General features: G+C 44.1%; 1 protein-coding gene across 3 annotated transcripts in view; it reads right to left on the bottom strand.

Moving 5' to 3' along the window:
* The window catches only part of RGS18 (regulator of G protein signaling 18), a 225,419-nt gene that overhangs the window by 26,859 nt on the left and 173,545 nt on the right, over positions 1-25,015 (bottom strand). The gene's annotated exons all lie outside the window — the stretch shown is intronic.

Genomic DNA, 25,015 nt, shown 5'->3' with positions numbered 1-25,015 from the left:
GTGGCCATTCCACGAGCAATCATGGCAGCCGCTCCCCACCAGAAGCCTGCGGGAGTCGGGGGCCCCCAAGACTTTTGTAGAATCTTCAAGGCTGAGGGGACGCTTTCGAGAATGGAGCCCAAGCCCTAGCAGACAAGCGTCCGAGTTCCAAGGTGTCGCAGGGCCATTTTAGTGGACCACGCCCAAATCTGAAGAGCCGGCCGCCATTTTGAGAGTCCTGTGGCAGCCGCCTATCGCTGCACCGCAAGAGCGGGAGCAACTCAACTACATGGTGAGCGAAACGCTGTAGTCGCAAGAGCGGGCGGTAACCAGCTGAATAGCGGAAGAGGCACAGTGTAGCAAAAGCGGGCGGAATGGCAACTGAAACGGTAAAGGGGCGCCCCACTACAGCGTGTCTTCAGGTCAAACGGATTGTGGGACAAGGTCAAGAATGGAAGAGTCACCAAAAGGCAAAAAGTTCCGCTTGACCCCGGGAGCCGGCCGCCTATGTCGGGGGCGATCTCAGGCCACACCAGGGCAACAAGACTTGGGGAGGGGGCAGGAGCCAAGCGCCCCCTCCCAGTCCGCGCCATCACACCGTCCCTCGGGGGCCTCCGTCAAGCGGTTCAGGGAGGCACCGCATCACATTGTTTTCAAATGCAGTCACGTCTTCAAACAGCCCTCACTTACATTGAGAATAGTGAAGCTGTAGCAGGTGCAAATAACCTTCAGACAGTGTAACAAGCACTCCTCAAAACTTTGAACTATCAGAGTGCATGAGTTTCATGCTTGATCGATTGAGCTAGCCGGATCGGGCAACAAAAAGTATAAAATAGTTATGTAAATAGTTATTTAATAAAACGTTTTACCCTGTTACTTTGCTTGTGTGTTGTATATATTTGTAATATTTGCATAGAGTTTATCGTTATTTTGGGCGGGATGGGTGGCGGAGCCGAGCTGTCTTGCAGCCATCATGGCGTGGAGCTCAGTTCATCTCACTAGTTTCGTATTTCATATGAGGGGTTGTTCCTAATGTTTCTATTTTAGCGAGGTGAAAAAGAGATCCCATTAGTGGCCTACTGATTTTGCTCGATTCCTTTTGTTTTTTTACACGATTTTTCACTATCTGCAAAGACTAAACAGAGTATTGCGACTCTGTGCTTGTTTGTAAATAGAGAATGAACCAAAGCGAACCAATTCTAAAACAGTAAATGCTTGGATAACAATGAATCAAATGGAGAGAGAAGCAGGCACGACGGATTACAACGGGGGCAAAGGCCTGCGTTAACTACCCTTCACTATCTGCAAAGAGAGAGTACTCGTAATAGAAATGAGGTGGGGGCGGCAGCATTCAAAGCAGATCAGTGTGCATAAACACGAAAATGTTTTTACTTACCACGTACTTGACATTCGACAGCTTATGATATTTGCTATTAAAAAACCATTGAAATTCACTGAAAAAACCATAGGTTAGAGACCATATATAGTTAGGAATTAGCATTTAAAAAACCTTGAAAATTCACTGAAAAAACCATAGGTTATAGACCATATATAGTTAGGAATTAGCATTTAAAAAACCTTATTTTACTCGCACAAAACCATTGAAATTCCATATATAGTTAGTTGCACTAACTATATATCGCGCACCCGCAATCCACTGCTGATGATGTCACATATTACATCATTCATGACATGGTCAGTGACATCACTGATGACATCACTGATGACATCTCATTTGACATCATTCTTGTGCTAATACGATAAACCTCTTCAGACTCTAATATAACCTTAGATACACTCAGTGTATACAGACACTCACACACTGTCACTCATCCATGGAGTTACTCACACACCTAGTCAGTCATGCAAAGAAACAATCTCACCTCCATTTCCTCAACTATACAGTTATACACACCTTACTTATTCAAACATATACTAACACATATTTACTCTCTTATACAATCCCTGCTACAAGTTCACAATGATCCATACAGCCACTCACACATTCAGTGGCTCTCATGCACAGTTATTTATATATGCCAACTCTCACATGTACTGTGTTTTACATATGTACTTACTATGACATGTAGCATTGAGATAACCATTCACTCATCAATACACTCATGCACACAGTCAACCGCCCATGTAGCTTTTTCCACATGCACTCTTGAACTCATACACCTAGTGAATCAACTGCTCACACATCTATGCACAGAGTCACACACCTCCCAGCCACCCCCACACAAACTCAATCCCCCATACAAATACTTGGGCAACCAATCAATAACACATATAGCCTCTCGTATAGCTAATGATCAACACATGCAGCAGTTTACATCACAACAGACATACTGATGCACACATTCAGACAGTTTAGTCACTAACCCATGCATTTAGTACAACACATTTATTCACTCACTCATACAGTCAGTCACGCACTTACTAAATCCTTCATCCAGACACTTATACATCCACTCATTCTTCAATATATCAAACATATTTAAACTTTACAGAAACACACAGTCACTGGATGATGTCATCAGTGATGTCATCAGTGATGTCATTTGAGATGTCATCAGTGATGTCATCAGTGATGTCATTTGAGATGTCATCAGTGATGTCACTGACCATGTCATGAATGATGTAATATGTGACATCATCAGCAGTGGATTGCAGGTGCGCGATATATAGTTAGTGCAACTAACTATATATGGAATTTCAATGGTTTTGTGCGAGTAAAATAAGGTTTTTTAACCGCATGCGTGCGGGCGGAATTCCGCTCGCACGCTGAGAATTTGTAAAGCGCATGTTACATGACGAGCTGGGCTCGTCATGAGCGTGCGAGGAGGCTACCTCATGACGAGCCCAGCTCGTCATGAGCGTGGAAGGGGTTAAATGCTAATTCCTAACTATATATGGTCTATAACCTATGGTTTTTTCAGTGAATATATATATATATATATGAATATGAACAGGACGGAACAGAGTCAGGCATTTACCACCGTCAGCAAATGCGTTAAACGAGGGTGCAGAAAATAATTTGTGTTCCTGACATTTGGCAATGGAAATGACACATAGCATGTTGGTTTGTGAAGTATTCCTTGTTTTGCAAGTTATACCAAATCTTTTCCCTAATAAATGTCATCAATAATTACCTGCCAAAAACTGTCGGGGAGAATAGCGGCTGTGAAAATCTAAATGAAAATCTGTGAAAAAACTAGAAGCTTTTCTCCTCTTGCCTCGAGCCTGTTTAGCTGTTTTAACTATTACATGTCATTTATTGCGACCCATGTCGCCTGCCATAATCTCATTTTTGCTCCTGATGTATATTGCCCTACTTTTCTTTCTCCCCCAGCCTTCTTCCTATGTCCATCATAAATGTAATTTTTGCTCTTGTTGCTTATTGACCTACTTCTACCTTGATTTTTCTCCTTTAGCTATTTTCCTATGTCTTCATCAAACGTATGTAAAGCGCTCTGATACCCACATGGGTCATGTTCGCGCTATACAAAACTTAAAAAAAAATAAAAATGCAGAATTTGGAATTCCTATCTTCGTGCATACTCCTATTTAAGCATAGCTTAGAATGCAACCCTCTCTGCATAATCAGGGCCTTGCTAACCACTGATACCCTGGGCGTGGCCTTTGCCACCTTAGAATGAGGCACAACATGCAGATTCTTTACTTGTAGCACTGAAATCGACTTTTTATATTTTACCATTTATCAATACTTTTTATCGGGTTTTGCCTTGCAATATCTGTTAGGGGAAGTTAGAACTCAGAATTTCTATCGCTGGCACACCGTCCTATTTGTGCATTGATATGAATTCACATTGTTTACCTCACGTGATGCCAGAAATGCCTTGTTGGGCAACAAGTGTGGAAGACCAAACAGTCAATGCATACCTACGCATATTAATTCACATAGATTCACCCTGTGCCAATTATCACATGTCTGCTTGGTGGTTGCGTGCTCCCCCCTGGCTGTGAACAGACTCCTGCGGTGCTCGCATGGATTCGAGCTGAATTGTGTTAGCGCTGCTGTGCCGGACTGTCGTCGGAGGACACTATTGCCGGTGGGCATGGCGATCGCTAATATTGGGCCTGGTTAACGGGGATCGCCTTGTCTCGAGCCCATGTGGCACAACTTTCTGTTGTTGCAGAGGGGGATCCTCCAAGGTTAGTGTGTGCCCCCCCCTCGCACTAGCTTCATCTCGGGGGTTCCTGGATGCCTCGTAGTCGCACCTTGACCTTGCTTGGGCCTCTCACCTCTGCCATCTTCGGGATCAATTGGAGTCCTTTGGGGGTCTTCCCCTGCTTTCCTGGAGGCTGGCTTGGTGGGGTTGTGTCCCGGTCACTGGCAAGCTGGATCGAGTGTGGGGCTCGTCACATTGCCTGCTTTCCCATTTATTTCCCCCCTGTGTGCTTTGCAGCCGGGCCGGCGACATTATATAGGACCTGGAACACCCCCCATAGTACTGTGGGGCTGTGGAGGTGGCGGCATGGACCATCGGCCCACGCTGAGCCCCGTGCGGCTGCCGTCCGACGAGGATCCAGTGAGGGACCTGCCCCACTCATACATTGGGTGGGGCACGTGTGTAGACTGCTGCTGTAGCACGCCGAAGATCACCGCACCCTCCCCGTGATCTCTGCAGAACACCCCCGCCACCGAACTGCACTGCGCAAAGGAAGCTCAACCTGGCAGTGGCACCCATTAGTGGGGTGGGGAGTTGCCTACATGTGAAAGCGGCCGGCTAGGTCCCGGTGCAGCTTGTGTGTGGGTTGACTCCACAACTGCCTCTCTGCCTGCTTCGGACTGACCACCTGCAGTGGGGAAGCCCTCTCCATCTCTCACCCCCCCATGTGCTCTCACTGCCACGACTGTTGCACCGAGGTGCAGGTGCACCACTCATTGACTCCTGCAGAACTCCACTGGCTTCCGAAGACCTCCCTGTTGCCACTCAACATGACTTGTGACAAGCTGCAAAGCTCTGAACAAAGTAAGCTCGATCACTATGCCGCTACTGGGGCGCAATTGGCGGATCCAACAAGTCAGGGCACTGCTGGTCCCCATGACCCTGCATTGATGCAGCAATAACACTGTCACGAGACGCGCTTGAGGCCAAGAATGGGGCGGTAGGGTAAGATGTGATGCTGATCCGCCAGGACTTCCGCAGGGCGGTCGACAGGTTAACAGAAGCCGAAACTCGGATCTCAACCATGTACCATACAGTTGCATCCCTTTGTAAGAAGGTGACCTCTCTGGAATCTAACACCTGATATATGGCCTGAAGCCATAGAAAAGCTACCAGCCCCCACTGGTAAGGCAAACAATGTGGGTGTGACCATGGACCAGAAACTTGATTTCGGGGATCAGGTTAGCGGTGTGGTATCGACCTGCTTCTATATCCTTAGGTTACTGAGAAAAATTAATTTTTTTCTTCCAGCAGATGGCTTCAGGACAGCAGTCTCAGCCCTTATTCTGTCGTGCTTGGACTACTGTAACAGTTTGTACCTGAATCTGAAAAAAAACCTCCTGTACAGATTACAGCTGGTACAAAATGCAGCGGCGAGACTGCTAACATGGATCCCAAGGTTTGCCTCTGTACGAGAGGGACTCCGGCAACTGCACTGGCTGCCAGTAACAAGACAAGCACAATTTAAAGCTTTGTGCACTGTCTTTAAAGCACTGATGGGCAATGGCCCAGAGTTTTTGAGTAGGTGTTTTGAATGGTATGGTCCGGGGAGAGGGCTGCACTCCTCTGAAGGCAGACTAGTTGCGGTGCCCGGAATAAAAAAGGCCAGTTGGGGAGGAAACAGCTTTTCCTACTGTGCAGCTAAAGCCTGGAACAGCCTGCCGGCGCATCTTAGGAATGCCTCGGAGCTCCTCTCTTTTAGAAAGAGGCTGAAGACATGGTTATTCAGGGAATAGGCCCCCGTTTGTTCTCCTGGGAATCAGAGTGTAGCGCCAGGACACCCTTGGGTATAAGTGCACTTTATAAGCTCCTAATAATAATAATAATAATAATAATAATAATAATAATTACCACCACATTCTAATCTTTTCAGACTCCACAAGAATGGTGCAGCAACGCCGGTAGTCATTCACGGCTGCTGAAGCCTGTCTGCGAGCTCTTAAACTCCAGAATGCATTGCTCTTCCCGGCCCGGTTGAGAGTCATATACAAATCACGTACTCTCTTCTTTGACACTACCAAGGAGGTTTTGCCTGGACGGATGAACAACGGAAGTTCAAGCCACACACCCGCCACGTTTCGATTCAGAGTCATCCTCTGGTGAGGCCGCGCAGCGACTTCCTAAGGCTAAAGGGAAAACAAACCAAAGATCACGATTGAGGTGCCGTTCGAAATCTCAAGGTGCCTCCATCTCCTGGGGTGATGGGGGTTTACGTGACTCCTAGCCAGCGCACTGTGGAGAGTTTGCGGGCCACGTCCTTAAGCGGGCCAGACTGACTGGTGAACTTTCACTCCTTTTTCCCCTATTTCATATCTCTCTTTCGGTTATACAATACCAATATTGGGGTTTGAGAATTATGATTTGTTTGTCTAATATGCTGATGGTATTAACCTCGGGCCTACGTGAGGCCTTCTCCCCATCCCACCCTTCTCCCCATCCCACTCTTCTCAGTATCGGAGAACTTAGCGTCCATGCCTTGCCCCCGTTGGGGTGGTGGTACAATGGTCACCGCAACAGATACTTTCTAATGTTTTTGAGATATTGGGTGGGGTGGATGGGGGGGGGTGAAGGTTTTCTTGCTTTGTTTGATGTTATCTGTTGTTGCCACCAAGTCTTTTGTTCTCTGTATTTTGAGATTGTCAATGGTATCCACCTTATCAGGTGCTTCAATATATGCCACCACCATCAATGCCTCAAGGTTTAGCTGGGGACAGGAGTAGATAACTCTAAGTCCTTAGTTGGAATGTTAATGGTCTACTTGATAAAATTAAACAGGGTGTTGTACTGCGCCAAGCAAAGCGGCACAGGGGGGGTGTTCTCCTCTTACAGGAGACCCACCTAGCGGGCACCAGAACACCTTGTTTGGGATGGTTAGTTTTGCACACTCTTACCATGCTGGTTTAATCAGAGGCTCCCGGGGAGTTGCGATACTCATACATGGCAGTGTCCCATTTGTTCATAGCCACATGTGGCTGGATCCACAGGGTGGATTCATTGTGATATATGGGATGTTATATGGGGAGCCATATGCTCTAGGTATTGTCTATGCCCCTCCCCGACACTCTGGATCTGACCTTACATTGGTATTGCCAAAAAGAAGGGGGACCCCACATCAATACTAGGCAGGTAGACGGGGAAAATACAATTCAGGGAGGAAGGAGGAAACCTGCCTGCAGAGTACAAGGTGGCCTCAGATGAGGTCCCAATATATTTGCACTAGCCTCAAGCCACACAGAAAATTCAGGAAGTAAAACTGGTAACATATGAACAGATATAGTGTTTTTTATTTTTCTTTATTAAATTATTTTTTCAGAGTAATATATTTTCAGAACATGCATTTCATGGAAATAGCTGAGTTACACAGAGTTCATGATAGAAAAGATAACACAGCATAACACGTGATTCTTAAATAGAAAGATAATTTAGCATCAATTAAAAAAACAATATGTCCTCACCATGGCCCACACACAAAACCACAATCTAATCTCAACAAACATACACATGCATACTTCTCACATCCAAATAAATGAAACGATCACAATCACAAATCACTCCGCAGAATTGTAATGATTAGAGATCAGTGGGGATAGTTGGAATGTTCTCCCAGATCAGTCGGTTGGTTCTCAGATGGTAAAGGTGCCAACGAGCATTTCGGTGTGAGACCCCAGCCGGGGTTACACCTTCATCAGGGCAGGAGTGGACAGGGGTATAGACCTTAGTCGGGGGGGACTGGAATGATGTTATGTCCCCATCGCAGGATAGATGGCGTGCCACAGCCCAAGTTGCAGAGGCCCCAGATTCCAAACGACTCCCCCAAGTCCAAGGTTTGGGGTGGGTCGACTCATGGAAGACTATACACTCTGACACGCATGCCTACACCTATTTCTCTGGAGCACACAAATCCTTTTACCATTTTGATTACATCTTCCTTTCGGCGCCACACACCCATAGACTGGCCGAGGCTGTAATTGTTACCAGGGTATTATACGACCATTCACCGGTGTCCATTCTCCTGTCCATGGACCCTAGGCGCTCCCGTTTTCGGTAGAGTTTGTCACCATGGCTACTAAGGGATGAGAAATATAGGGTACATATGTATACATCTTTAGCGGACTATCTACTACTCAACACGGCTACAGTGGTGTCGCCAGTTACCCTGTTGGAGGCTTTGAAACCCACTCTCAGGGGAGAAGATATTGCTTTCTGTACTGCCCTTCGCAGACAGCGATGTGACAAGATGGTCAGAATTGAGACTCAGTTACTTGATTTGGAGTGTGATAGTAGGGACGCAGCAGGACAGGCTGCACGCAGGCAATTACTATCAGTGCAAGAGACATACGCCAGTGAGCTCCTCAATGAAGCTCGTAGCCAGATTTACCAGTGGGGAGACAAATCTAGCGCTCTGTTGCACCGTCTGTGACAGCAGACGCTGCGGCCCCAGATGCTCCTGAATTTGTGTGGCCCTGATGGGACTGCGCTTACAGACCCCTTCACCATTGACAACAGCATTGCCTCACTCTTCACGGACATCTATGCCTCCCTTGAAGTATTACCTGCTGCCCTTATACAGAAATGTATAGATGACTTACCTCCCACCTCTTTGGTGCATACTGCACAAGAGGCGCTGGATGCCCCCCAGTCGGTAGATGAAGTTCTGCCTGCATTATTAGATATGTGAGTGGGAAGGCACCAGGCCCAACGGCTACCCTTGCAAGTTCTTTCAAAAATATCACCCGCAACTTTTAAAACCCTACTTAGCGGCCCTGGAGGCTTCCTGGGAATCTGGTAGTCTGCCCTCAGATTGGAAACATGCTGAGATTGTTGTGTTTTTGAAATTGGACTGTCCGCCAGAACATTTCTCATCCTATCGTCCCATCTCCTTACTCAATGTGGAAGCTAAGCTTCTAGCCAAGGTGATCACCAACTGTCTAGTCCCTTATATTACGGAGCTGATCTATCCGGATCAGGCAGGATTTATACCGAACCTCCCTACACGACACAATATTAGACATGCCCATAATGCCATCGCTGCAGTTGATAAACTTGACACCCCTGCTCGCTTCTTTTGGCTGACATGAACAAGGCTTTTGACTCCCTCAGTTGGACATACCTCTTTGCCTTGCTTGCTCGCCTTAACATCGGCCCCGGTTGCTCAGCTTTGTTTGCCTGCTTTACACGGACATAACTGCCACAGTCCGTGTGGCTGACTCGGTCTCCAGAAGCTTTCCTGTCTGTCAGGGGATGCGCCAGGGCTGCTCGCTCTCCCCTTATCTTTTTGCTATCGCTATGGAGCCGCTTGCGGCTTGGATACAGATAGACGCGCAATTGTGCGGTTTTGAGTGAGCGGCATGCATCTCTGACCGCATAGCGCTTAATGCAGATGATGTACTGTTTTTTCATCAATGACCTTGACCGGACTGGTCCGTGCCTTCTCTGTGTTCTGCAGATCTTCTGCAGATCTTTTGGCGAAACCTCCAGCCTCTATATGAACCAGGGAAAATCCCTTTTGTGGCCACTGCGGGTGGAGATCGGCTGAGCGACTGATCGCAGGAAGTGGTTGGGAGTGCATCTCTGTTCGTCCCAGGCCCTGGCATGGAATAAGAACCTAGCCCCCTTATGGACACAGGTGTGCTCCCACCTACCTCTATCTCTTTTTGGTAGTTCCGCTATTTTTAGTTGTATGTGGATTTACCCTCAAGTCTTTTATGGATATGCAAACAGAATACAATATGCCCCACACGCAATTTTACCGCTATCTACAGTTCTGACACGCCTTTCGCCAGTATATATCTCACTTAACAGAGATTCCAGAATTTAACCCCATTAAAAAGTTTTTCATGGGCGACCAAGGGGACATTAAAATTACTCACATATACTGCACGCTCATCAGCAACCCTCCCTCCGCGCACTCCGTAAAACTAGAGAGGCATAGCAGCAGGGTCTAGGTCCCCTGGAGAAGGATGACTGGGTGGAGGATCGTGCCACCGGGCAGTGATGTGGGGCTGGGGAGGGGCAGGGTGGAGGGTTGTAAAATGCGGGAAACGGACGATTTCAGGTAAGTACTGGAAAAAAAAAATATGTCTTTGCGCCCACTGCATTGCCAAATGTGATGCAGCACGCGCAACAAAATTAGTTTTATTTATTTTGTTCAGTACTTACCTGAAATCGTTAGTTTTCAGCATTTTACAACTCCCCACCTTCCCCTGCTGTGGCTTTTCTCGGTTAAGTTATAATTTATACCAACTTTTTGTAGTCAAATACATCCTTCCTAGGGTTTCCTTCATTAATCCAAATTTCAGCCTCACCTGAGCTGGTGATGCACTTTTTGGGAGCTGGAATGTTGGTTTATAGGTGGATACCTGCAATTTGTTTAGTAATACTGCGTCTGTTCCTTATTGAGTTATACTGCGGTAAGTTAGAGTTGGCAGGAACCTTGCTGCCATCACAGCTAGTAGTGGCTTGAAAGTCAGTCAAGCCAGGGTTTTTTTCTAGAGTGCTGAATGAGAACGATAATGCACCTGCCCTTTTTTCCATATGGTTCCTTGGTGCCTCTTGATTGAATATATTGTCTGGATGGACTCCTGGGTATTTGTAGTTTGGAACCCCCTCCAACTTCATGCCGTTCACCCAAATCTTGAGTCTGCTACTAGATCTATTTTGTATCAGTATAGTTTTCATCTTGTTTATATTGATTTCTAGTTTATTTATTTTTGCATAGTTCAGCATTTCTGATAGTGCTCTCTAGAGACCTACTTCTGTGAGAATCCTTTAATATGACATCATCAGCATGATATAGGTGTGACAAGGGTAACAGCTCTAATCGTGGGGTGTGGGCTTGATCCAACCTCTGCTCTATGTCACTCATAAACAGGTTGAAAAGATGGGGGGCCAGAGCACATCCTGCTTCAAGCTCCTGTTCATTAGGATTTTCCTTGATGCTCTTGACTTGTCGCCTATTTTTACTTTTACCCAGGTGTTGGTATATAGTTTGGTTATTCCTTGAAGTATGTTTCTTGGGATTTTCCAGTCTTTTAGTTTCTTCCATAATCTGTAACGGGCCACACAGTTGAAGTCTGCCTTTAGGTCGACGAAGCAGAGATGTAGTCTTTTTCTGCCCCACTTGCATTTACCTGCGATCTGAGATACCGCTAGTATGTTCAAGATGGTTCCGATTCCTTTCTTGAATACGGTTTGATTGACTGGGATCAGGTTCTGCTTCTCCGACCATTCCATTAGATCGGCTAGGATCATAGAGGCGTAATATTTTGCCTCTGCGTCGAGTAATGCAATGATTTGATAGCTTGCTGGGTTTGTTCGATCTCCCCCTTAATGACTCAGATTTAATATGGACCCATACCAACTTAGGGGAAGGCTGCCCAGTATTTCTATTTTATTGAACAACATTGATAGATGCATGCCCCAGAATTTAGTTTCCTCCTTAAATATGATTTGTGGAAATCTGTTTGGACCTAGGGGCCCATTGCTTCTTCCTCTCTTTATTATGTCCATGGTGTCTTCGATAGAAAATTTGTGAATACAGTCATTTCTTTTTGGATGTTCTGCTCGCGTTGAGACCTTCTTAATTGTTTTGTTTTCAGCATTTGATTGTTGTTCTGGTTTGACCATCTGCAGTGTGTCTGGAAGGATTTTCCCTTCGAATCTTTTTATCATGAAATTTACCCAGTGCTCCTCCCACACATTGGGATAATACGGAATTTTAGTTGGCCTGTGCAGGTTATTTATTTGGAGCTAGAAGACCCTTGAGTTTGTTTGCTTTGCATTGAATACCAATTTGGCCCACTTTGCCTAACGTATGGATTGTTTCTCCTCCCAGAGAGGATTTTTTATATTTCTTTCTCAGCTTGCGTATTTCTTCCCATCCTAGATGGTTTCTGTCTGTGGATTTATTTTTCCTCACAGCCTTTTGTAGTTCTTGTTTTAATGTTTTCAGTTTGTGTGAGGTGACTTTGTTGTCTTTCCTTGATTTCCTTATATGGCTGTTTGTCATTAAAGATAACGATTTAGATATGAAGTCTTTCCAGGCACTTTTTAGGCCAATATGTTTGTTGTTGCGGCTGGTCTGTGCTAGGTTCATTATTTTAAGAATCAGTTTGTGTAATGATCTGTTCGACCACCTCAACCGTATTATGTTGATTGTATTTTTGGAACCATCCAAAATTGTATTGTTAGAGTGCCTTCCAGGGTGTACACCGAATGAAATGCATTGGTGGCTATGGTAGCTCAGCGTGGAGAAAGCGATTGAAAACTGAATTAGGTGCGGCATCAAGGGCAGGGAAACTATTGTGTAGTCCAATATTGATTGGGCTTTTGTACTGTGGAATGTACATTTCGACGGGGTGTCCTCTGTCATTCTGCCGTTTACTACTCGCAGCCCCAGGTGCTCTAAAGTTGTCACAAGATCCTTACTTAAGTTATCCAGGCTGTATGCTGGCATCTGAAACTACAATGGGGCTTCCCAATGTATATTGTTGGATGTTAGTTTGTCATCTTCATCAGGTGAATGGAATGGATCAAATTAGAATTAAAGTCACCTGTTATTATTATGTCCCAGAGAGGCTGTGTGTTTCTTATTTCTTTGACAATTGTTACAAGTGTCGAGATCAATGCCTTTTTTCCGTGGTAGTTGGGTGTATATATATATATATATATATATATATATATATATATATATATATATATATATTCAGCAATAGTACTGTTCTGAATCCCGGATTGCCGCCATTAGAGAGTTTGACTATTTGCAATCCTGAGTCTGTGGTTGTTATTTGTTCAGAATCAATGTTGAGTGATTTGGATACGTATACTGCCAGAGTCCCTTTCAGGCGGCCATGACTCTTTTTTTTTTTGTTTCTAAGAAATATTGTGTGTAGCCTTTATAGGGGGAGGTTGTCTAACGCCCATGTATCTTGGAGCACTATCCTATCGTATTTTTCCAGTGCCTGGGGGGAATGCCCTCCTCAAGCTCTTTCTTGACACCCGCTATGTTCCAAGGTAGGAGGTGCAATTTGTCTCTCTTCATTTCCATTAATGATAACTCCCTTGGTCATACGGTCTTATGTACATTTAATGTGGTGGTTTGTTATAATCCATCCTCTTTCAACAAGTCATTTGAACATAGTTTTTTCTGTAATCTTGGCTAAGTTTCCAAATGCTTTTCAATACTCGTCATATCTCTACCTGAGAGTGATATTTAAACTCTAAAAATCAACAAATAACAACTCTTTCAATCTCATTTCCATGTTCAACATCCCTGATCGTTACCTAATTACTTATTAGTAAGCAATCACATTATCCAATCTGCTGATTTTGAAAGTGCCAGTTCCTCCTCCCCCCCCACCCTTCTCAGGAATTCATTCAGAAAGAAAATTCTGGGGGCGTGGCTTGGCGCCGTAGGTGATGGCAGCGCTGGCGTGAGGCTCCGCTGAGGTGCCAGGAATCTCACCTTCCCCTTCGTGATGTTCCTGCTTTGAAGCTCAAGTCCGGACGTCGGAACTTGTCTGCTATGCAGCAGCGCTCCTAACGACCTTGTCCCGGCGAAGGAGAAGAAGATATTCGCCGCTTCGCTCTCACAGACGCTCCGGCGCCTGCAGCGGCCATTTTGTGCTTCCAGTCACGGAGCGGCTCTCACGCAGCGGTAATTGCGGTTTCTCCGCCCAGCCTCCTAATGTGAGTTACAATATCTCCAGCCCGCCTATGCTTCCCCTCAGGGTCCAGCCTTGCTGCATTCTCCATTCTGCGCCACACACCTGAGGTCGACCTCTTCCTCATACAGCGCGGCCACCATTTTACAGGCTATGAAGTACATTTGCCTACCTGTTGGAGTACTTCTCTCAATCTCCTTCTGCCTCAATGCCTGAATTTCCCTAAGCAATATATCTTCTGGGTGTCCTCTGAAACGGCTCTCTTGTCTATATTACTTTTATAAGGCACGCAGGGATGGTAGATTGCGTATCATCCCCACCAGTCGATATCTCCTTCTGAGATTTACCTCAGTGAAGCAGGCGCCTTCTACATTCCTCGTTTTCAGCCCAACGACGGCATGGTGATTTGTCTTTCCCACGGGCTTTGATGCTTGGAGATGCCCTTCACTCCTGCTGTTATACATTTGCAATTTAGACTTTCACGATTTTCAGCGCAGTTTGGGTGGTGTCTTCTGTGATATACCTGTCTGCATTTCTTCGATCTCCTGCCTTTTGATCTCTTTGACCACCTTTGTATTATTGGGGCTGTTTCCAGCATTTTTCCTCCCTACCACCAATTGTCATTTATTCTTCGTTTCTCTGCTCATTTACATGGGCAAGCAGCAGCACATGTCTCGCTTCTCTTCCAAAGCGTCTACAAGGGTGGCTTTTATTAAGAACTCTAAAGTTTTCTCAGCCCTTTCCCAACTTGAGGATTTTCTTTCGCCCTCGGGCTCAGAGGAGCTCATGGAAACACCTTCTACCACAGCTTCGGGGAAAACAACTGTCAAGCGGCTAAAAAAACACCCTCTCTCTCCACCCAAGCCATCATCTCCTGTATCCATGGAGCTGCTATTGCAGGAAATCCGCTCATTTCGTCCTTTTCTCGAGGAAATTGGAACACTACGTCCTTTTATGGAGGAAACTAACGCCAAACTTCAAGTTCTCACAGACAATTGGTCTCTAATTGAAACGAGAGTCTCTTCGGTGGAACACTCTGTTGCATCCTTTCAAGAATCACAAGCCAAGGTCACACATCTGTCTTCGCAGGTAGGCGCTCTTCAAAAGCAGGTGGAAGAGTTGGAAAATAGAGGCAGGCGTAACAACCTACGCATTTACGGTCTTGCAGAAAATCTTGAAGGTTCTGACCCGATTGCCTTTTTTAAATCCTTCCTTCCTAAACTGCTCCATCTACCGCAGGATACATCTCTCAACATCCAACGTGCGCATCGTTTGGGTCGTTTACCTACGTCCCTCTCCATGTCACAAAGGCCTAGGGGTGTTATCCTCTATTTCCTGGAATACACCGACCTCTTGAAAGTCCTAGCAGCCGCCAAAGCCCATCCTAAACTGACTTGGCTTGATTCCCCACTATTCTTCGCTCAGGACTATGCCAAAGCTACTGCCAATCGTAGGAAAGCTTTCCTCAGCATGAGAGTAGTCCTTCGCGATATGGGTGCCCGATATGGCTTATACCATCCCTGTCTGTTTAAGGTCACCTACAACAACAAGACCACCACTTATGAGGATCCAGTGAGATTGCAGAGTTTCATCAATGCCCATCGTACCTCGACAATGGATACCTCAGGTCCTTCATCTCACTCTCCTGGTTGACAGTTTACACTGCATACTTATTGGTGACTTATGCTCTTTTCATGATGTGTTGCTGGTCGCCTGATGTTTTAGGATGATTTTTTGATCCTGATACCTAGTTTATGTATTACTTCTGCGTTATGTTGTTCTGGTTCTCCCCTTTATATAGTATCTTGCTTGCTTGTTTGTTTTCCTCTTTTTCCACATTCTGACGTTGTACCTTAAGTTTCATTCCCTCATTGTCATTCTTATGTCATTGCTCTTTCTTGTCTATTGTTTTCTCAGCTCTACCCCGTCTTTGTTTTCACAGGAACCCCTTGATCCATGATGACATCTCCCTGGCACCTTGCTCGGTTGTCCTCGGTTGTGTTGCCTTCCCTACCTGGCTCCCTCCCCCCTCATCTTCTTCTCGTCATTTCCCTCAGTAGGTATGTTTTCCTCATGTTTTTTGTACCTTTTATGTTTTTTTTCCCTCTTCACTTCCCCTTCCTACCTCAAACAAACTCCTGTTTTGCTCTCCGATGATGTTCTTTTCTATTCAGGTTATATCTCCTCTTTCCTCACTTTCATTCAATTCTTTTTCTTGTACCTTGTTTCACCTGTCTGCACTCCCTTTCTATCTCTCATTCTTTACTCGTTCTTCCTGGACTTCTTTCCCATTTCCGATTTTGCTCTTCATCTCCATTTCTTCCATCATCTTCATGTTCTTCCTATTTTTCTACATATTCTTATGATCAATTATTCTTCTATCTCTAATTGCTCCTTCTCCTATTCCTCATTATTTCTTGGATGCATTGCTCAATCGATTTCTAATCTTATCTGTAACCTATGTCTTTAAATATTGTTTCATGGAATGTAAAGGGTATCAATTCACCTGTTAAAAGACAGCGCATTCTATCTCACCTAGCCAAATTAAATACTGATATTGCTTTTCTTCAAGAAACCCACCTCTCGGATGCGGAATCTGGTAAACTCAAGAGAGGGTGGGTGGGCGATGTCTTCTTCTCACAGGGTGATGGGAAACGTAATGGTGTTGCCATTTTATGCCGTAAATCGCTTCCTTTGACGGTTCTTTCTCAGGACTCTGATACCAATGGCAGATGGAACCATGTCAGACTATCACTTAGAGGTGTCCCAATCTCTCTCCTTAATGTCTATGGCCCCACGACGGGTGAACCCCTTTTTTGGGCTAACCTTTCTCCCAATATCACTCAATTTATGGATGATAATTTCATCCTTGCGGGAGATTGCAATCACCCTTTTGACCCCTTTTTGGATAGAAAATCTGATGCTACTTATATACCCACGAAGCCACATAAATTGTTTACCCAAGCTATTTTACAACATAAGCTTGTCGACTCCTGGCGCTTATGTAATCCGACTTTACAGGAGTTTACTTTTTATTCCCCTCACCACCGCTCCCAATCACGGCTTGATTATATTTTTGTCTCCCACGCCCTATCTCAAACTCTCCAAGCGGCAGAAATTGGTCCAATTTTACTTTCAGATCATGCCCCTGTTTTGGTTAGTCTGGAAGTTTTACCCAAACCTGAGGGTCCTAAGAGATGGCGTTTCAACAACGCTCTCCTTCTAGACCCCAATTTTTCTACTTCTTTTTCTGCCTTCTTTGATGAATTTTTCCTTTTTAATGATGTTCCGCCTATTTCAAAACATACTCTATGGGATGCCTTTAAGGCAGCTGCCCGTGATTTCATTATTAACTTTGTCGCTAAGAAACGTAGATCTGCCCGTAACTTTACCAAAACCCTCCTTCAAGATATTAAGAGATTGGAACACGCCTACTTTACCTCACGTTCATCAGATAGTCTGACATCCTTGGTTGCTGCTAAACTTAAATTTAACGAAAAGTCTACTGAAGATGCTTCTTTGTATTTGCTTAAATCTAGTGCCAAATTTTATGGTGGTCGGAACAAGGCCGGGAAGATTCTTGCTAATTTCTTAAAGGTCAAACAAAATAAAATAACCATTGAGTCGATTTATGATGATGATGCCCATTTACAACACAAGGATGCAGACATTCTTGCTACTTTTTCACGTTTCTATGAGTCCTTGTACACCTCTGACATACCCTCTTCCTCCCAGACTCTTGCTCACTATTTCTCCACCATTCAAACCCCTCCTTCTTTCCCTCTCGACCTTTCCTCCTTAGAATCTGACGCCTCACAGACAGAACTACTCAGCGCCCTAAAGCGTCTAAAATTAAACAAAGCTCCTGGCCCTGACGGGTTTACCGTTGAGTTTTATCTTCACTTTTCAAAGCTTCTTATTCCGAAACTTCACTCCCTTATACACTCATTTGCTGAATTAGGTACTTCTTCCGGTACCTTTTCTGATGCTCATATCTGTTTAATTCCCAAACCAGGGAAAGATATTCAATATTGTAAAAATTATAGACCCATTTCCCTAGTTAACATAGACTACAACATTTTTGCCAAATTATTAGCAATTAGATTGGACCATCTGCTACCTGATCTCCTCGGAGATGAACAATCAGGTTTTGTCAAAGGCCGTTACATTACAGACAATACAAGACTCTTATTCAACATTTTGACAAAATCCTCACAACTTCAAATTCCTTTCGCAGCCATTGCCTTGGACGCTGAAAAAGCTTTCTTCAGGGTAGAGTGGCCTTATCTCTTTCACACCCTTAACTGGTTCGGATTTGGTCCTAAATTTATTTCTTTGGTTTCGTTGTTATATTCACACCCACGTGCTGCAGTTTGCGCAAACGGTCAAATCTCTCCTTATTTTGATCTTGGTAGAGGTGTCCGCCAAGGCTGTCCTCTTTCTCCCTTCCTTTTTAACCTGGCCCTAGAACCTTTTTTGTCTAGACTCCGTCAAAACCCTGATATTCATGGTTTTCAAGTTAATGACCTTTCTATAAAACTGGCTGCGTACGCAGATGACATTTTACTATTCATCTCTAACCCTATTGTATCTATTCCCACTTTTTTAGAGGAAGTTCAACATTATTCCCTAATTTCTGGATACAAACTTAATAATGATAAGTGCGAAATTTTGCCTCTGAAGAAATTCACTTTTAAGAATGATTTTAGTGCCTCAAACTTTACCTGGAGTCCTTCCAGTATTAAATATTTAGGTTTGCATACTACCCCCTCGATCCCTGATACTGTTTCCCTTTGCTCAAACAAGTGCATCCAGAAAATATCTGATCTTACTGCTAGGTGGCATCCTCTTTACCTGTCCTGGTGGGGTCGCCTAGACACTATCAAAATGATGCTTTCCCCTGTTATTCTTTATACCCTATCTAATATTCCCTTTCCTATTCCAGCTAAATTCATAAAAAAACTCAATTCAATTTTATCTTCCTTCCTATGGCACAAGAGTAAACCTAGAATGTCTCGAGCTAGGCTCATTCGTCCCACTTCTGAAGGGGGTGTCAATTTTCCGGATTTTTCTGCCTATCACAAGGCTTTTTTGTTACGTCAATCCTCTTTTTGGTTACAGGATTCTGATTCTCCCTGCCCTTTGTGGGCTAAGGTAGAACGCCTTTTTCTCTCACCTTTCTCCTTTGCCGAATGTATCTCCTTTTCCCGCAAGCCTACCTCAATTCTTACTCCTATACATAAGTTCACCCTTAAACTCCTCCTTTCTTCCAATCCGCCACCCCCTGCTTGCATTGCTGATTTCCTTTCCTCCACCATTTGGCATAATAAGTCCCTTTTAATTCGTGGTAGACCCATTCTATGGAAGTCTTGGCGAACCAAAGGGCTGCTTTGGATCTCACAATTGTTTTCACAATCAGTCTTCTTACCTTTTCACACCCTTCGCCTCACCTTTAACTTACCCCTCTCTTCTCTTCCCCAATATCTTCTACTTAAAGCATCAGTTATGGACACATATAATACACTTCCTCTTTCTCGTCCTCCCACTTCCACTCCTGATCCTATTATTCACCTACATTCTACTTTACTCACCTTTCCAAAAGCGGCACTTCTATATAAACATCTTCTCACACGTTCTCCTCCTAGACTCAAAAGCAAAGTAGAGGAGCAATGGGAAACGGACCTTTCTTTATCTTGGCCTACTTCCACTTGGGATAAGATCTGGTTAAAGATTCGCAAATCCTCCAGAGCTGCCTCCCTCACACAATCCCTTTTCTTTATTTATAACCGTTTACTTCATACTCCTTTCACACTTCATAAACGTTTTCCCACCACGCCAGATACCTGTTGGTCATGTACCTCCCCGAATGCCACTTTGTTTCATATGTTATTTCTTTGCAAGAATGTTCATGCCTTCTGGTTACAGGTCTGGGCTCAAATTAACGTCATTTTTTCAACTGCTATTCCATTTTCACATGCTCATGTTTTCCTAGGTAGCCTCTCTCCTTGTTGGGACGCTACTGATCTTAATGTTCGAATTGTTGATCTCTTATTAGCGGTTGCCTTTCAACAAATTACGGTCAACTGGAAGTCCACGTCAAGTATTACGTTTAAAGCTTGGTGGTATAATGTATGTCACAATCATAGAATGGATACTGCTTTTGTTTTTCCTCCACAGTTGGCGGCCAAGCGTGCCGAGTTATGGCTTCCTATCACATTATATTTAGATAATTGTACATCCCGTTCCTTTCGTCTTAGACCTGAACAGCAAGAAGTCCCTAAACCCCCTTAGTGCCCTTTACGTTTCTTCATGTTCAATTATTACGTTTTATTGCTTAGCTATATTTGCTTTTTAATCTATTGCATTGTCACTGTATTTTATTCCTTGATTTTCCAGGATTTGTTTATATATTTTGAACTGTTTATTTCACATTGTATTGTTCCTTTTTCCTTATATACCTCCATCATCGTGTATTTCTCCTTCCCTCTTACCCCCTTCTTATTTTCCCCATAGTATTTGTTCATATTATGTACTTTTACCATGTACTCTTTTCAATAAACTTCATTTTTGAACTGAAAGAAAGAAAATTCTGTTTTCCACTCATTCAAGGGGTTACAAATTCATATGAAAGCATCATTATGTAAAGTAAGTAACACATTCTAGGAAAATGGTACCTCATACTAAATAGATTTCCTCACTGGGGGTCTTATTATTGATGACAGAGGATTTATAAATAGTGGCAAAGAAATAGTAGGAAGTGATTATTATAATTAAACAAAAATTCAAAAGGAAGAATGTAAACAAATTATGGAATATTTTTTTTTTAACTTGAGGGTCGCAAGGAGAACCTGAAACAAAGAAAGACTAGGACGTTCTGTAGAAAGAAAGTAGTTACAAATATAACTAAGTATGCAACTGCGAGGAAATATTGACAAAAGAGGGAAAGAAACAAGAAGAAGCGGAGCTGACACCCAGGGGTACAGCATCTTTGGATACATTAAGCTTAGGGTTTGAGGAACAATCAGAAATTGATGAGGATCAGAATGGGGTGAATTGGAGGGCGAGTATGACTGAAAAATGGCTCTTTAGTGGCTTTGTTTACAGTATCACTCCACTAAATAACTGACATGGATGGTAACATCGGGTTCCCCAGATATCTCAATTACCGCCTACCAGTCTGCAGCTAGGGTCAGTGTGGCAACCCAGTCCACTGTGAGTAAAGTAAGCCAATTTGCACATATGGGTGTGTGGTGTTTAAACAGAATGTCAGCACCAAAAAAATGGTGGGACTATTTATTGTGTCAAGAATGTCGAGGAAAAAAATATTGTGAAGGTAATTATTCTATAGGGAAGTAAAGTAGTTTCCTGTATATAACTCCACATATATGTACCTTGATGATATACATATCTTCAAGGTACATAGATGTTGAGTTACGATGAGTAGATCTATACTTACCTATTTGCACTTCCTTCTCGATATGTTTGTACTTGATATTTTTGATATTCTGTCCATGCAATATTTTTGGATCTGATATTATTTATTTATTTTTAAAATTTCTAGAGCGCACAAATACCTTACGGTGTCTCGGCGCTAGAGTTTGCAGATTACGAGGGTTACGGTGAAATCTTACTGGTTAAAGAGCCATGTCTTAAGATGTTTTCGAAAGGAAAACAGCGAAGAATGTTCCTTAATCTGGGAAGGGATCTGATTCCATAGTTTTGACGCAGCCACTACAAAACGTCTATCTCCCCATGTTACCTTTTTTGTGCATGGAATTTGGAGCTGTTGGGCCGAGGATGACCATAATGTTCGACTGGGTTTATACATTTTAAAAGCGCTTTTAAAGAAATCGGGACCATTGTTGTTCAAGGCCTTGTGGATAATGCACATGGCCTTGAACTTTATCCGACTTCTTATGGGTAGCCAGTGGAGCTCACGAATTGTGGGAGAGATAGAGGCGTACTTCGGTATCCCCATAAGGATCCTTGCAGCAGCATTTTGAACAAGCTGTAGCTTACTCACCACTTGCTCCTGTGCATTAAGCAGTAGGCCATTGCAATAGTCCACCTTGGATAGTACCAAGGAGGACATTAGAGTTTTACCTGCAGTTGGAGGAAGAAAAGGGAGCAATTTCTTCACCATTCTTAGAGTAAAAAAAGAAGCCGAAACCACAGCGTTGGCGTGGCTGAGGAACGTGAGCTTATTGTCAAAAAGCACGCCCAAGTTTTTCACCTTGGCTACTGGCAGTGGAGGCGTTCCCAGTTCCGAAGGCCACCAGACCGGAGACCAAGACGGAGTCAGTTCGCCAAAAACCATTACCTCCGTCTTGTCGGAATTTAGCTCTAAGCAATTCCGGTTCATCCATGTACTGATAGCCTTCATGCCTTCCTGAAAATTCGCTGCCACTGCTTCTCCATTTTTGTGTATCTCCAGGACCAGCTGTGTGTCATCGGCATACGATGTTAACCCCATACCGAATGACTTAATTACCCTCGCCAAGTCCGACACGTAGAAAAAAAAAAGCGCCGGACTTAGCGAGGAGCCCTGGGGGACACCACAAGGGAGAGTGAAGTCAGGAGAGCAGAAACTCCCCATCTTCACGGACTGTACTCTGTTGGCCAAAAAGGATGCCAGCGTTGCTCTGGCCCTGCCCTGAATGCCAAAGGCGGCGACACGGTCGATCAAGATGGAGTGATCTTCTGTCTCAAGCCCGATCAACATGGACTCCCATATTGCGATCCCCTTGATTAATAAGTAATCAGATTTATACCAAGGACTGGAGGTATGACTTCTTTCTGTCATCAGTGGTGCACGCAACCAAAGATCCAAAAGCTGCCGGCACTGCTCTCAAAATCCCAACGTGGCCCTGCACTTCTCACTACCCCTAATAATATTTGCCTGACTAGGTGATGGAGAACTGGTGCCATGAAGAATATTAAAGAAATTGCAATTTTGTTGCTAGAAAACAGGATATTTTCATAGGTATTACAATTACAAAAATCCAAGGTCCTGTGCAAGGACAGATTAGCCATTGTTGGAGATTCAAAAGGAACTCAGGTGACATAGTGATGATCTGTAAAAAAGCTTAATTTGAGCAGGTGGGTTCCAGTGCCCGGCACCAACACGTAATTGGATTCCGGTACTCGGCACCAGCAGTTAGTTGTCATCACCACACTTATGACTCTCACATGGTGGCACTGCTCATCTAATTTAGAGATGAGCAGATCAACAGTTGTTAATGAATACAATATTCATCAAAAAATACTAATACCTGCCTCCCCAGCCATCGCTTTAGCTTTGGGGAACTGGATAACCTGAACTGTTGCACTTGCAAGGGATAGAGATAGTTAGTAGCTGTTTTGGTATCGTTAGTGGCAGTGGTGATGGGGCAATGGGATGGTGCAAACTGCAGTGGCCTCCTGGTCAGAGCCCTGGATCTTATTATTTTAAAAATTAAGCACTGATTTCTGTTATGCTGATGATTACGTATTGGGATAGTCAATAGGTGTTGCTCAAAAAGGAAACTGTTTCTTCATTACTGCAGATACAGAGGTGGTTGTAAGGCACACCTACTGATTTTCCATGTTTTTTTAAAGGACTCCCAGTGTTGACAAAAATCGGGAGGTTTTTTAAATAGTTACTGAAATGCAACACTTCTAAGAAATATGGTGAGCTTTGGCAACATTTTCTTATCGCAAATATAGTTTTAATCTAATCTAGGATGAATGGGAAAGAGAAAGAAATGCTTCTGGTCATGGGGTGATGTTAAGGGTGTCTATGTTAGCGCCACCTGCCCGAGGGCCTCAGCATTGTCACAGAAAAAGGGGTATATTGTTATTGTCCCCTGCTTTATCAATTGGTGGGGGGCAATAATGGGAAGAAACCCAATGCCATGCTCAGGGCTGAGTGCACCCAAATTCTCCCATTGGCTGTGGAAGGAGAGTGTTTGCTGCATCTAGGTGTGCTGCAATGTTTCTTAGCACCCAACTTGAACTATGCTGTGTGAGTTCATTAGGGACCTTATAACCCCCTTCTTGCCAAAGGGTGAAGGGGTGTAATAATGCTGGTCCTACCGCATTGGTCAATGGTAGGCGTCATTAGAGACCCTAATGCCCTAGTACTTCTCCAAGGGTGCAGGTGTAGTAATGCCTTCCCCCACCGTACTCAAGAACAAGGGAGTGTTTGATCTCTGCAACTTGCCCAAGAATATGAAAGTGTTTGATCTCTGCATCTTGCCCAAGAATGGAAGGGCAACCGTTTCCACCTTTGCAAACACCCCCCCCACGACAAAAAAATAAACTATGCCAAAGGCTTCCCTGGTGTTAGAAATGGGGTTTCTGGTTGGATACATTATGCACCTAAGCCAGGCAAAACCCACCACTCTAGTCAGCGTAAGGGAGTTACACACACAAGATAACCCCTGCTCACCCCCTTGGTAGCTTGGCAGAGCAGAGAGGCTTATCCTTAAACAATGTGTATAGCGCTTGAGCAAAACACACACACACACACCAGTGACACATTAGGCACACCACAAAAGAGACTCCACACACAGTTATATAAAAAATATCCTTTGTATTGTACATAAAACACTTTAGACCATAATCACATAAATATTTGTGCCTAGGCACTTGTCATGATGTAACATAGATCATAAAATCACGTAGCCAACCATGCAATTATCATAACATCACAAGGTAGTGCAATCAAGTAAATACTTATAGGTTTCACATAGTACAAAAACCCCATCACTGCACATGTGGTGAATCCTGAAGTTTTGCCTGTTATACTCACAATGGCAAGGTATACACGAAATAAGTCATAACATCTGGGCAGTAAATGCAGCAGTTACATACATGAATGAAAACACATGGATCATCGTACTGGACGGTTACTGGCTATTTTTACAACGTAAGCACCAAAGACTATATCATTGTTATATTCTGGGATGAAAGGTAGCAGTAACACTGATGAAGGAAAATACATGGCTCACCCTGATACCATAGGCCCCGGTGCACCGGAGCTCTTATTATGCGCTATGTGGCACAGAAAACAAAGTGCCGGGTCGGAGGTAGCTGCGCTCTTACTACCTGGAATGTGGCAATTATCCAGGCTGCAAGCTCGGGATCTCCATCGAGGTTTTCCCCGTCCAGCTATTATCACAGCCAGAAAGTGCCCCA

Source organism: Lissotriton helveticus, chromosome 1_1 (genome assembly GCF_964261635.1).
Source record: "Lissotriton helveticus chromosome 1_1, aLisHel1.1, whole genome shotgun sequence".
NCBI lineage: Eukaryota > Metazoa > Chordata > Amphibia > Caudata > Salamandridae > Lissotriton > Lissotriton helveticus.
Note: the sequence above shows the minus strand (reverse complement) of the source record. Positions and strands in the feature narration are given on the sequence as shown.